Here is a 10642-nt window from a genome sequence, read left to right on the forward strand (position 1 = left end):
CTTTTACCTTTGTTGAATATCATGTGAGTTGCTATGCATGTTCGTCTTGTCTGAAGTAAGGGCGATTTTCATGATCAAATGGTTTGAGTATGCATACTGTTAGAGAAGAACATTGGGCCGCTAACTAAAGCCATGATCCATGGTGGAAGTTTCAGTGTGGACAACTAATCCTCAATCTCTTATGAGAATATTAACTGTTGTTGAATGCTTATGCATTAAAGAGGAGTCCATTATCTGTTGTCTATGTTGTCCAGGTATGGATGTCTAAGTTGAGAATAATCAAAAGCGAGAAATCCAATGCGAGCTTTCTCCTTAGACCTTTGTACAGGCGGCATAGAGGTACCCCTTTGTGACACTTGGTTGAAACATATGCTATGCAATGATAATCTGTGTTAATCCAAGCTAATTAGGACAAGGTGCGAGCACTATTGGTATACTATGCATGAGGCTTGCAACTTATAAGATATCTTACACATAACACATATGCTTTATTACTACCGTTGACAAAATTGTTTCTTGTTTTCAAAGTGAAAAGCTCTAGCACAAATATAGTAATCCATGCTTCCCTCTGCGAAGGGCCAATCTTCTACTTTATTGTTGAGTCAGTTTGCCTATTCTTTCTATCCCAGAAGCAAACACTTGTATCTACTGTGTGCATTGATTCTTACATGTTTACCTATTGCACTTGTTATATTACTTTGTGTTGACAATTATCCATGAGATATACATGTTGAAGTTGAAAGCAACCGCTGAAACTTAATCTTCCTTTGTGTTGCTTCAATGCCTTTACTTTGAATTTATTGCTTTATGAGTAACTCTTATGCAAGTCTTATTGATGCTTGTCTTGAAAGTATTATTCATGAAAAGTCTTTGCTATATGATTCATTTGTTTACTCGTTATCTTCATCATTGCTTTGAATCGCTGCATTCATCTCATATGCTTTACAATAGGATGATCAAGATTATGATAGCATGTCACTTCAGAAATTATCTTTGTTATCATTTACCTACTCGAGGGCGAGTAGGAACCAAGCTTGGGAATGCTTGATACGTCCCAAACGTATCTATAATTTCTTATGTTCCATGCTACTTTTATGATGATACTCACATGTTTTATACACATTATATGTCATTATTATGCATTTTTCGGCACTAACCTATTGACGAGATGCCGAAGATCCAGTTGCTGTTTTCTGCTGTTTTTGGTTTCAGAAATCCTAGTAAGGAAATATTCTCGGAATTGGACGAAATCAACGCCCAGGGTCCTATTTTTCCACGAAGCTTCCAGAAGACCGAAAGGATCACGAAGTGGGGCCACGAGGCGACGACACGCCAGGGCGGCGTGGCCTGGGCCCTGGCCGCGCGGCCCTGTTGTGTGGGTCCCTCGTGACCCTCCCGACTCTGCCCTTCCGCCTACTTAAAGCCTTCGTCGCGAAACCCCCAGTACCGAGAGTCACGATACGGAAAACCTTCCAGAGACGCCGCCGCCGCCAATCCCATCTCGGGGGATTCAGGAGATCGCCTCCGGCGCCCTGCCGGAGAGGGTAATCATCTCCCGGAGGTCTCTTCATCGCCATGATCGCCTCCGGATCGATGTGTGAGTAGTCCACCCCTGGACTATGGGTCCATAGCAGTAGCTAGATGGTTGTCTTCTCCTCATTGTGCTATCATGTTAGATCTTGTGAGCTGCCTATCATGATCAAGATCATCTATTTGTAATCCTTCATGTTGTGTTTGTTGGGATCCGATGAATATTGAATACTATGTCAAGTTGATTATCTCTATCATATATGTTATTTATGTTCTTGCATGCTCTCCGTTGCTAGTAGAGGCTCTGGCCAAGTTGATACTTGTGACTCCAAGAGGGAGTATTTATGCTCGATAGTGGGTTCATGCCTCCATTAAATCTGGGACATTGACAGAAAGTTCTAAGGTTGTGGATGTGCTGTTGCTACTAGGGATAAAACATCGATGCTTTGTCTAAGGATATTTGTGTTGATTACATTACGCACCATACTTAATGCAATTGTCTGTTGTTTACAACTTAATACTGGAGGGGGTTCGGATGATAACCTGAAAGTGGACTTTTTAGGCATAGATGCATGCTGGATAGCGGTCTATGTACTTTGTCGTAATGCCCTGATTGAATCTCATAGTACTCATCATGATATATGTATGTGCATTGTTATGCCTTCTTTATTTGTCAATTGCCCAACTGTAATTTGTTCACCCAACATCTGTTTATCTTATGGGAGAGACACCACTAGTGATCTATGGACCCCGGTCCTATTCTTTACATCTGAAATACAATCTGCTGCAATTGTTCTTTACTGTTCTTCGCAAACCATCATCATCATCCACACTATACATCTAATCCTTTGTTTACAGCAAGCCGGTGAGATTGACAACCTCACTGTTACGTTGGGGCAAAGTTCTGTGATTGTGTTGTGCAGGTTCCACGTTGGCGCCGGAATCCCTGGTGTTGCGCCGCACTACATTCCGCCACCATCAACCTTCAACGTGCTTCTTGACTCCTACTGGTTCGATTAAACCTTGGTTTCTTACTGAGGGAAACTTGCTACTGTGCGCATCACACCTTCCTCTTGGGGTTCCCAACGGACGTGTCAACTACACGCATCAGAGCTACAGCTAGAGATGAGGAAGGCAGAGAACAAGAAAATGCTAAAGAAACATAGGCAGGAGCTTAGAAGGAGGGATTGGAGGGAATGTGTAATGTTGTGCTTGTTCTCTGTCTGCTTAGTGCTTGTTGCTATGATCAGTGTGAGGTAGAATGAGGAAATGTAGGTGGTAACCATGCTTGTTTAGATCAAAACCATGCTTGTAACCAACTATGTTTATGGAATAAATATGAATCTTTGCTTCAATTTATTCAGTACTTGCTTTGCATTCAGGCATCAGTAATAGAGGAAGACAAATTGTAGGGTTCAAACATCATTTGAGTAGCAGCGATGGCATTCAAGTGTTTACAAATTTAAATATGGTCCTAAAACATTATTGAGTTGTACCATCTGAAACAGCATTCAGTTACAGCATAACAAATTCATCACTGAGGTGCAGTCTGAGTAATTTGGATTTCTTCTCGATTGTCACTTGAGAATGCCTCATTCAAATCAGGCAACTCATTTCTGGGTTGCTCATTGATGTCTACTCACACTTCTTTTCCTGTAGACAGTGTTGGGTGATGGCGTGTAATGCACACGTCCGTTGGGAACCTCAAGAGGAAGGTGTGATGCGCACAGCAGCAAGTTTTCCCTCAGTAAGAAATCAAGGTTATCGAACCAGTAGGAGTCAAGGAACACGTGAAGGTTATTGGTGGCGGAGTGTAGTGCGACGCAACACCAGGGATTCCGGCGCCAACGTGGAACCTGCACAACAAAATCAAAGTACTTTGCCCCAACGTAATAGTGAGGTTGTCAATCTCACCGGCTTGCTGTAAACAAAGGATTAGATGTATAGTGTGGATGATGATGTTTGTTTGCGAAGAACAGTAAAGAACAATTGCAGTAGATTGTATTTCAGATGTAAAGAATGGACCGGGGTCCACAGTTCACTAGTGGTGTCTCTCCCATAAGATAAATAGCATGTTGGGTGAACAAATTACAGTTGGGCAATTGACAAATAAAGAAGGCATAACAATGCACATACATATATCATGATGAGTACTATGAGATTTAATCAGGGCATTACGACAAAGTACATAGACCGCTATCCAGCATGCATCTATGCCTAAAAAGTCCACTTTCAGGTTATCATCCGAACCCCTTCCAGTATTAAGTTGCAAACAACAGACAATTGCATTAAGTATGGTGCGTAATGTAATCAACACAAATATCCTTAGACAAAGCATCGATGTTTTATCCCTAGTGGCAATAGCACATCCACAACCTTAGAACTTTCCTCATCCTTGTCCCAGATTCAATGGAGGCATGAACCCACTATCGAGCATAAATACTCCCTCTTGGAGTTACAAGTATCAACTTGGCCAGAGCCTCTACTAGCAATGGAGAGCATGCAAGAACATAAACAATATATATGATAGATTGATAATCAACTTGACATAGTATTCAATATTCATCGGATCCCAACAAACACAACATGTAGCATTACAAATAGATGATCTTGATCATGATAGGCAGCTCACAAGATCTAACATGATAGCACAATGAGGAGAAGACAACCATCTAGCTACTGCTATGGACCCATAGTCCAGGGGTGGACTACTCACACATCGATCCGGAGGCGATCATGGCGATGAAGAGACCTCCGGGAGATGATTCCCCTCTCCGGCAGGGTGCCGGAGGCGATCTCCTGAATCCCCCGAGATCGGATTGGCGGTGGCGGCGTCTCAGTAAGGTTTTCCGTATCGTGGCTCTCGGTACAGAGGGTTTCGCGACTAAGGCTTTAAGTAGGTGGAAGGGTAGAGTCGGGGGCGTCACGTGGGGCCCACACGCTAGGGCCGCGCGACCAGGGCCTGGGCCGCACCGCCCTAGTGTGTCGCCACCTTGTGGCCCCACTTCGTATCTCCCTCGGTCTTCTGGAAGCTTCGTGGAAAAATAAGACCCTGGGCGTTGATTTCGTCCAATTCTGAGAATATTTCCTTACTAGGATTTCTGAAACCAAAAACAGTAGAAAATAGCAACTGGCTCTTCGGCATCTCGTCAATAGGTTAGTGCCGGAAAATGCATAATAATGACATATAATGTGTATAAAACATGTGAGTATCATCATAAAAGTAGCATGGAACATAAGAAATTATAGATATGTTTGAGACGTATCATTGGGCCCCCAAGAGCAGAGGTTTGTAGAACAGCAGCAAATTTCCCTTAAGTGAATCACCCAAGGTTTATCGAACTCAGGGAGGAAGAGGTCAAAGATATCCCTCTCAAGCAACCCTGCAATTACGATACAAGAAGTCTCTTGTGTCCCCAACACACCTAATATACTTGTCAGATGTATAGGTGCACTAGTTCGGCGAAGAGATAGTAAAACACAGGTGGTATAGATGGTGGTAATATTGCAGGAAGTAAAGATGCAGTAAATAAACATGCGATGGAATAGTAAGTAAACGGTGCCAGAAAATAGCTTAGTTGCCGGGGTCCGGAGGCAATTCTCTGTGGTGTAAACAAGGCCTAGGGATCATACTTTCACTAGTGGACACTCTCAACATTGATCACATAACTGAATAAACAAATACTACTTTCTCTACACTCTCTTGTTGGATGACAAACACCATTCATTGTGTAGGGCTACAAGAGCACCTCAATGCCGGAGTTAACAAGCTCCACAACATTCGATGTTCATATTTAAATAACCTTAGAGTGCATGATAGATCATTGCAATTATACCGAGTACTAACATAGCATGCACACTGTCACCTTCAGGCTATGAAAGGGGGAATAGATCGCATCAATACTATCATAGTAATAGTTAACTTCATAATCTACAAGAGATCACAATCATAACCTATGCCAAGTACTACATGATGCACACATTGTCACCATTACATCATGAAGGAGGAATAGAATACTTTAATAACATCACTAGAGTAGCACATAGATGATATTCAACTAGATCACAAAGCTCATGCTCACATAAAGATCACATGGGAGAGAGAGATGAACCACATAGCTACGGTACAGCCCTTAGCCTCGGGGATGAACTACTCCCTCCTCATCATAGGAGACAGCAGCGTTGATGAAGATGGCGGTGGTGTCGATGGAGATGCCTTCCGGGGGCACTTCCCCGTCCCGGCGGCGTGCCGGAATAGAGACTTCTGTCCCCAGAATCTTGGCTTCGCGATGGCGGCGGCTGCGTAACTTTTCTCGTCCCGTGGCTTATTCCTTTAGGGTTTTCGCGACGGAGTCCTTAAGTAGGCGGAAGGGCAGCCTCGGAGGGGCCCTGGTGGGGCCACACAATAGGGGGGCGCGCCCCACCCCTTGGCCGCGCCGCCCTGGCGTGTGGGGCCCCCTGGCTCCCCTCTGGTCTCTCTCCGGTGTTCTGGAAGCTTCGTGGAAAAATAAGATACTGGGCGTTGATTTCGTCCAATTCCGAGAATATTTCCTTACTAGGATTTCTGAAACCAAAAACAGCAGAAAACAGGAACTGGCACTTCCGCATCTCGTCAATAGGTTAGTTCCGGAAAATGCATAATAATGACATATAATGTGTATAAAACATGTGAGTATCATCATAAAAGTAGCATGGAACATAAGAAATTATAGATACGTTTGAGACGTATCAAGCATCCCCAAGCTTAGTTCCTACTCGCCCTCGAGTAGGTAAACGATAACAAGGATAATTTCTGAAGTGACATGCTATCATAATCTTGATCAATACTATTGTAAAGCATATGAGATGAATGCAGCGATTCGAAGCAATGGTGAAGACAATGAATAAACAACTGAATCATATAGCAAAGACTTTTCATGAATAGTACTTTCAAGACAAGCATCAATAAGACTTGCATAAGAGTTAACTCATAAAGCAATAGATTCTTAGTAAAAAGCTTTGAAGCAACACAAAGGAAGATATAAGTTTCAGCGGTTGCTTTCAACTTGTAACATGTATACCTCATGGATAGTTGTCAACATAAAGCAATATAACAAGTGCAATAGGTAAACATGTAAGAATTAATGCACACAGTTGACACAAGTGTTTGCTTCTAAGATAGAAGGAAATAGGTAAACTGACTCAACATAAAGTAAAAGATAGGCCCTTCGCAGAGGGAAGCATGGATTACTATTTTTGTGCTAGAGCTTTTCATTTTGAAAACATAGAAACAATTTTGTCAACGGTAGTAATAAATCATATGTGTTATGTATAAGATATCCTATAAGTTGCAAGCCTCATGCATAGTATACCAATAGTGCTCGCACCTTGTCCTAATTAGCTTGGATTAACACGGATTATCATTGCATAGCATATGTTTCAACCAAGTGTCACAAAGGGGTACCTCTATGCCGCCTGTACAAAGGTCCAAGGAGATAGATCGCATTTGATTTCTCGTTTTTGATAGATCTCAACTTAGGACATCCATACCGGGACAACATAGACAACAGATAATGGACTCCTCTTTAATGCATAAGCATTTAACAACAGATAATATTCTCATAAGAGATTGAGGATTGATTGTCCAAACTGAAACTTCCACCATGAATCATGGCTTTAGTTAGCGGCCCAATGTTCTTCTCTAACAATATGCATACTCAAACCATTTGATCATGAAAATCGCCCTTACTTCAGACAAGATGAACATGCATAGCAACTCACATGATATTCAACAAAGGTGTAATAGTTGATGGTGTCCCCAGGAACATGGTTACCGCTCAACAAGCAACTTATAAGAAATAAGATACATAGCTGCATATTCTTCACCACAATAGTTTTTAAGGCTATTTTCCCATGAGCTATATATTGCAAAGGCAAAGGATAGAATTTTAAAGGTAGCACTCAAGTAATGTACTTTGGAATGGCAGAGAAATACCATGTAGTAGGTAGGTATGGTGGACACAAATGGCATAGTTTTTGGCTCAAGGATTTGGATGCACGAGAAGTAATCCTTCTCAATACAAGGCTTAGGCTAGCAAGGTTGTTTGAAGCAAACTCAAGTATAAAATGGTACAGCAAGAATCACATATGAACATATTGTAAGCATTATAAGACTTTACATCGTCTTCCTTGTTGTTCAAACACCTTAACCAGAAAATATCTAGACTCTAGAGAGACCAATCATGCAAACCAAATTTTAACAAGCTCTATGGTAGTTCTTCATTAATAGGTGCAAAGTATATGATGCAAGAGCTTAAACATGATCTATATGAGCACAACAATTGCCAAGTATCAAATTATTCAAGACATTATACCAATTACCACATGCAACATTTTCTGTTTCCAACCATATAACAATGAACGAAGCAGTTTCAACCTTCGCCATGAACATTAAAAGTAAAGCTAAGAACACATGTGTTCATATGCAACAGCGGAGCGTGTCTCTCTCCCACACAAGCATGAATTTATTCAGAGAATGAAAATAACAAAAACGAAAATAAAAGCAAACAGACACTCCAAGTAAAGTACATAAGATGTGACGGAATAAAAATATAGTTTCACTAGAGGTGACCTGATAATTTGTCGATGAAGAAGGGGATGCCTTGGGCATCCCCAAGCTTAGATGCTTGAGTCTTCTTGAAATATGCAGGGATGAACCACGGGGGCATCCCCAAGCTTGGACTTTTCACTCTTCTTGATCATATTGTATCATCCTCCTCTCTTGACCCTTGAAAACTTCCTCCACACCAAACTCAAAACAAACTCATTAGAGGGTTAGTGCATGATTGAAAATTCATGTATTCAGAGGTGACATAATCATTCTTAACACTTCTGGACATTGCACAAAGCTACTGAAAGTTAATGGAACAAAGAAATCCATCAAACATAGCAAAACAGGCAATGCGAAATAAAAGGCAGAATCTGTCAAAACAGAACAGTCCGTAAAGATGAATTTTTCTGGGGCACTTAACTTGCTCAGATGAAAAAGCTCAAACTGACAGCAAGAAATCTGTTTCTGCTCAGCAATCCAAATCTAGTATTGACTTACTATCAAAGACTTTACTTGGCACAACAATGCAATAAAATAAAGATAAGGAGAGGTTGCTACAGTAGTAACAACTTCCAAGACTCAAATATAAAACAAAAGTGCAGAAGTAAAATAATGGGTTGTCTCCCATAAGCGCTTTTCTTTATAGCCATTAAGATGGGCTCAGTGATTTTAATGATGCTCACGCAAGAAATAAGAGTTGAAGTAAAAGAGAGCATCAAGAAGCAAATTCAAAACACATTTAAGCCTAACCCACTTCCTATGAAAAGAAATCTTGTGAATAAACAAGTTATTGAAGCATGAAGCTACTATCATAGAAAGGCAACACAAGCACAATTTCAAGATTCTCAACATAAAGAGGGGAAACTTAATATTATTAAGATGCATATAACCATGTTTCCCTCTCTCATAATAACTTTCAGTAGCATCATGAACAAATTCAACAATATAACTATCACATGAAACATTCTTATCATGAGCTACATGCATAAAATTATTACTCTCCACATAAGCATAATCAATTTTATTAGTAATAGTGGGAGTAAAACTACCATAACCATCATTGTAATCATCATAAATTGCAGGCATGGTATAATCATAATAACCTTTATCCTCCATAGTAGGTGGCACCAAAATACCACTATCATTATAATCATCATAAATAGGAGGCAAAGTATCATCAAAGAAAATTTTCCCCTCAATGCTTGGGGGACTAAAAATATCATGCTCATCAAAACCAGCTTCCCCAAGCTTAGAATTTTCCATAGCATTAGCAACAATGGTGTTTAAAGCATTCATACTAATAACATTCCCATTAGCATGCATATAAAGTTCCATGGGTTTTTTAATTCTCTCTTCAAACACATCATGTCCTAATTCAAGATAAATTTCATAAAGATCTCTCATATTTTTGTTGTTTTCCATTATGCCTAACTAGTGTAAACAAGAAACAAAAAGATGCAATTGCAGGATCTAAAGGAAATAGCTTCGAGCACTCACACACCGACAACAGTGCTAGGAAATAGCCTAGTAGTCGGAGGATGTGAATACCTTTTACCTTACCTCCCCGGCAACAACGCCAGAAAATAGCTTGATGTCTACTCACACTTCTTTTCCTGTAGACAACGTTGGGCCCCCAAGAGCAGAGGTTAGTAGAACAGCAGCAAGTTTCCCGTAAGTGAATCACCCAAGGTTTATCGAACTCAGGGAGGAAGAGGTCAAAGATATCCCTCTCAACCCTGCAATTACGATACAAGAAGTCTCTTGTGTCCCCAACACACCTAATATACTTGTCAGATGTATAGGTGCACTAGTTCGGCGAAGAGATAGTAAAACACAGGTGGTATAGATGGTGGTAATATTGCAGGAAGTAAAGATGCAGTAAATAAACATGCGATGGAACAGTAAGTAAACGGTGCCAGAAAATAGCTTAGTTGCCGGGGTCCGGAGGCAATTCTCTGTGGTGTAAACAAGGCCTAGGGATCATACTTTCACTAGTGGACACTCTCAACATTGATCACATAACTGAATAAACAAATACTACTTTCTCTACACTCTCTTGTTGGATGACAAACACCATTCATTGTGTAGGGCTACAAGAGCACCTCAATGCCGGAGTTAACAAGCTCCACAACATTCGATGTTCATATTTAAATAACCTTAGAGTGCATGATAGATCATTGCAATTATACCGAGTACTAACATAGCATGCACACTGTCACCTTCAGGCTATGAAAGGGGGAATAGATCGCATCAATACTATCATAGTAATAGTTAACTTCATAATCTACAAGAGATCACAATCATAACCTATGCCAAGTACTACATGATGCACACACTGTCACCATTACATCATGAAGGAGGAATAGAATACTTTAATAACATCACTAGAGTAGCACATAGATGATATTCAACTAGATCACAAAGCTCATGCTCACATAAAGATCATATGGGAGAGAGAGATGAACCACATAGCTACGGTACAGCCATTAGCCTCGGGGATGAACTACTCCCTCCTCATCATAG

Source organism: Lolium perenne, chromosome 7 (assembly GCF_019359855.2).
Source record: "Lolium perenne isolate Kyuss_39 chromosome 7, Kyuss_2.0, whole genome shotgun sequence".
Classification (NCBI taxonomy): Eukaryota; Viridiplantae; Streptophyta; class Magnoliopsida; order Poales; family Poaceae; genus Lolium; species Lolium perenne.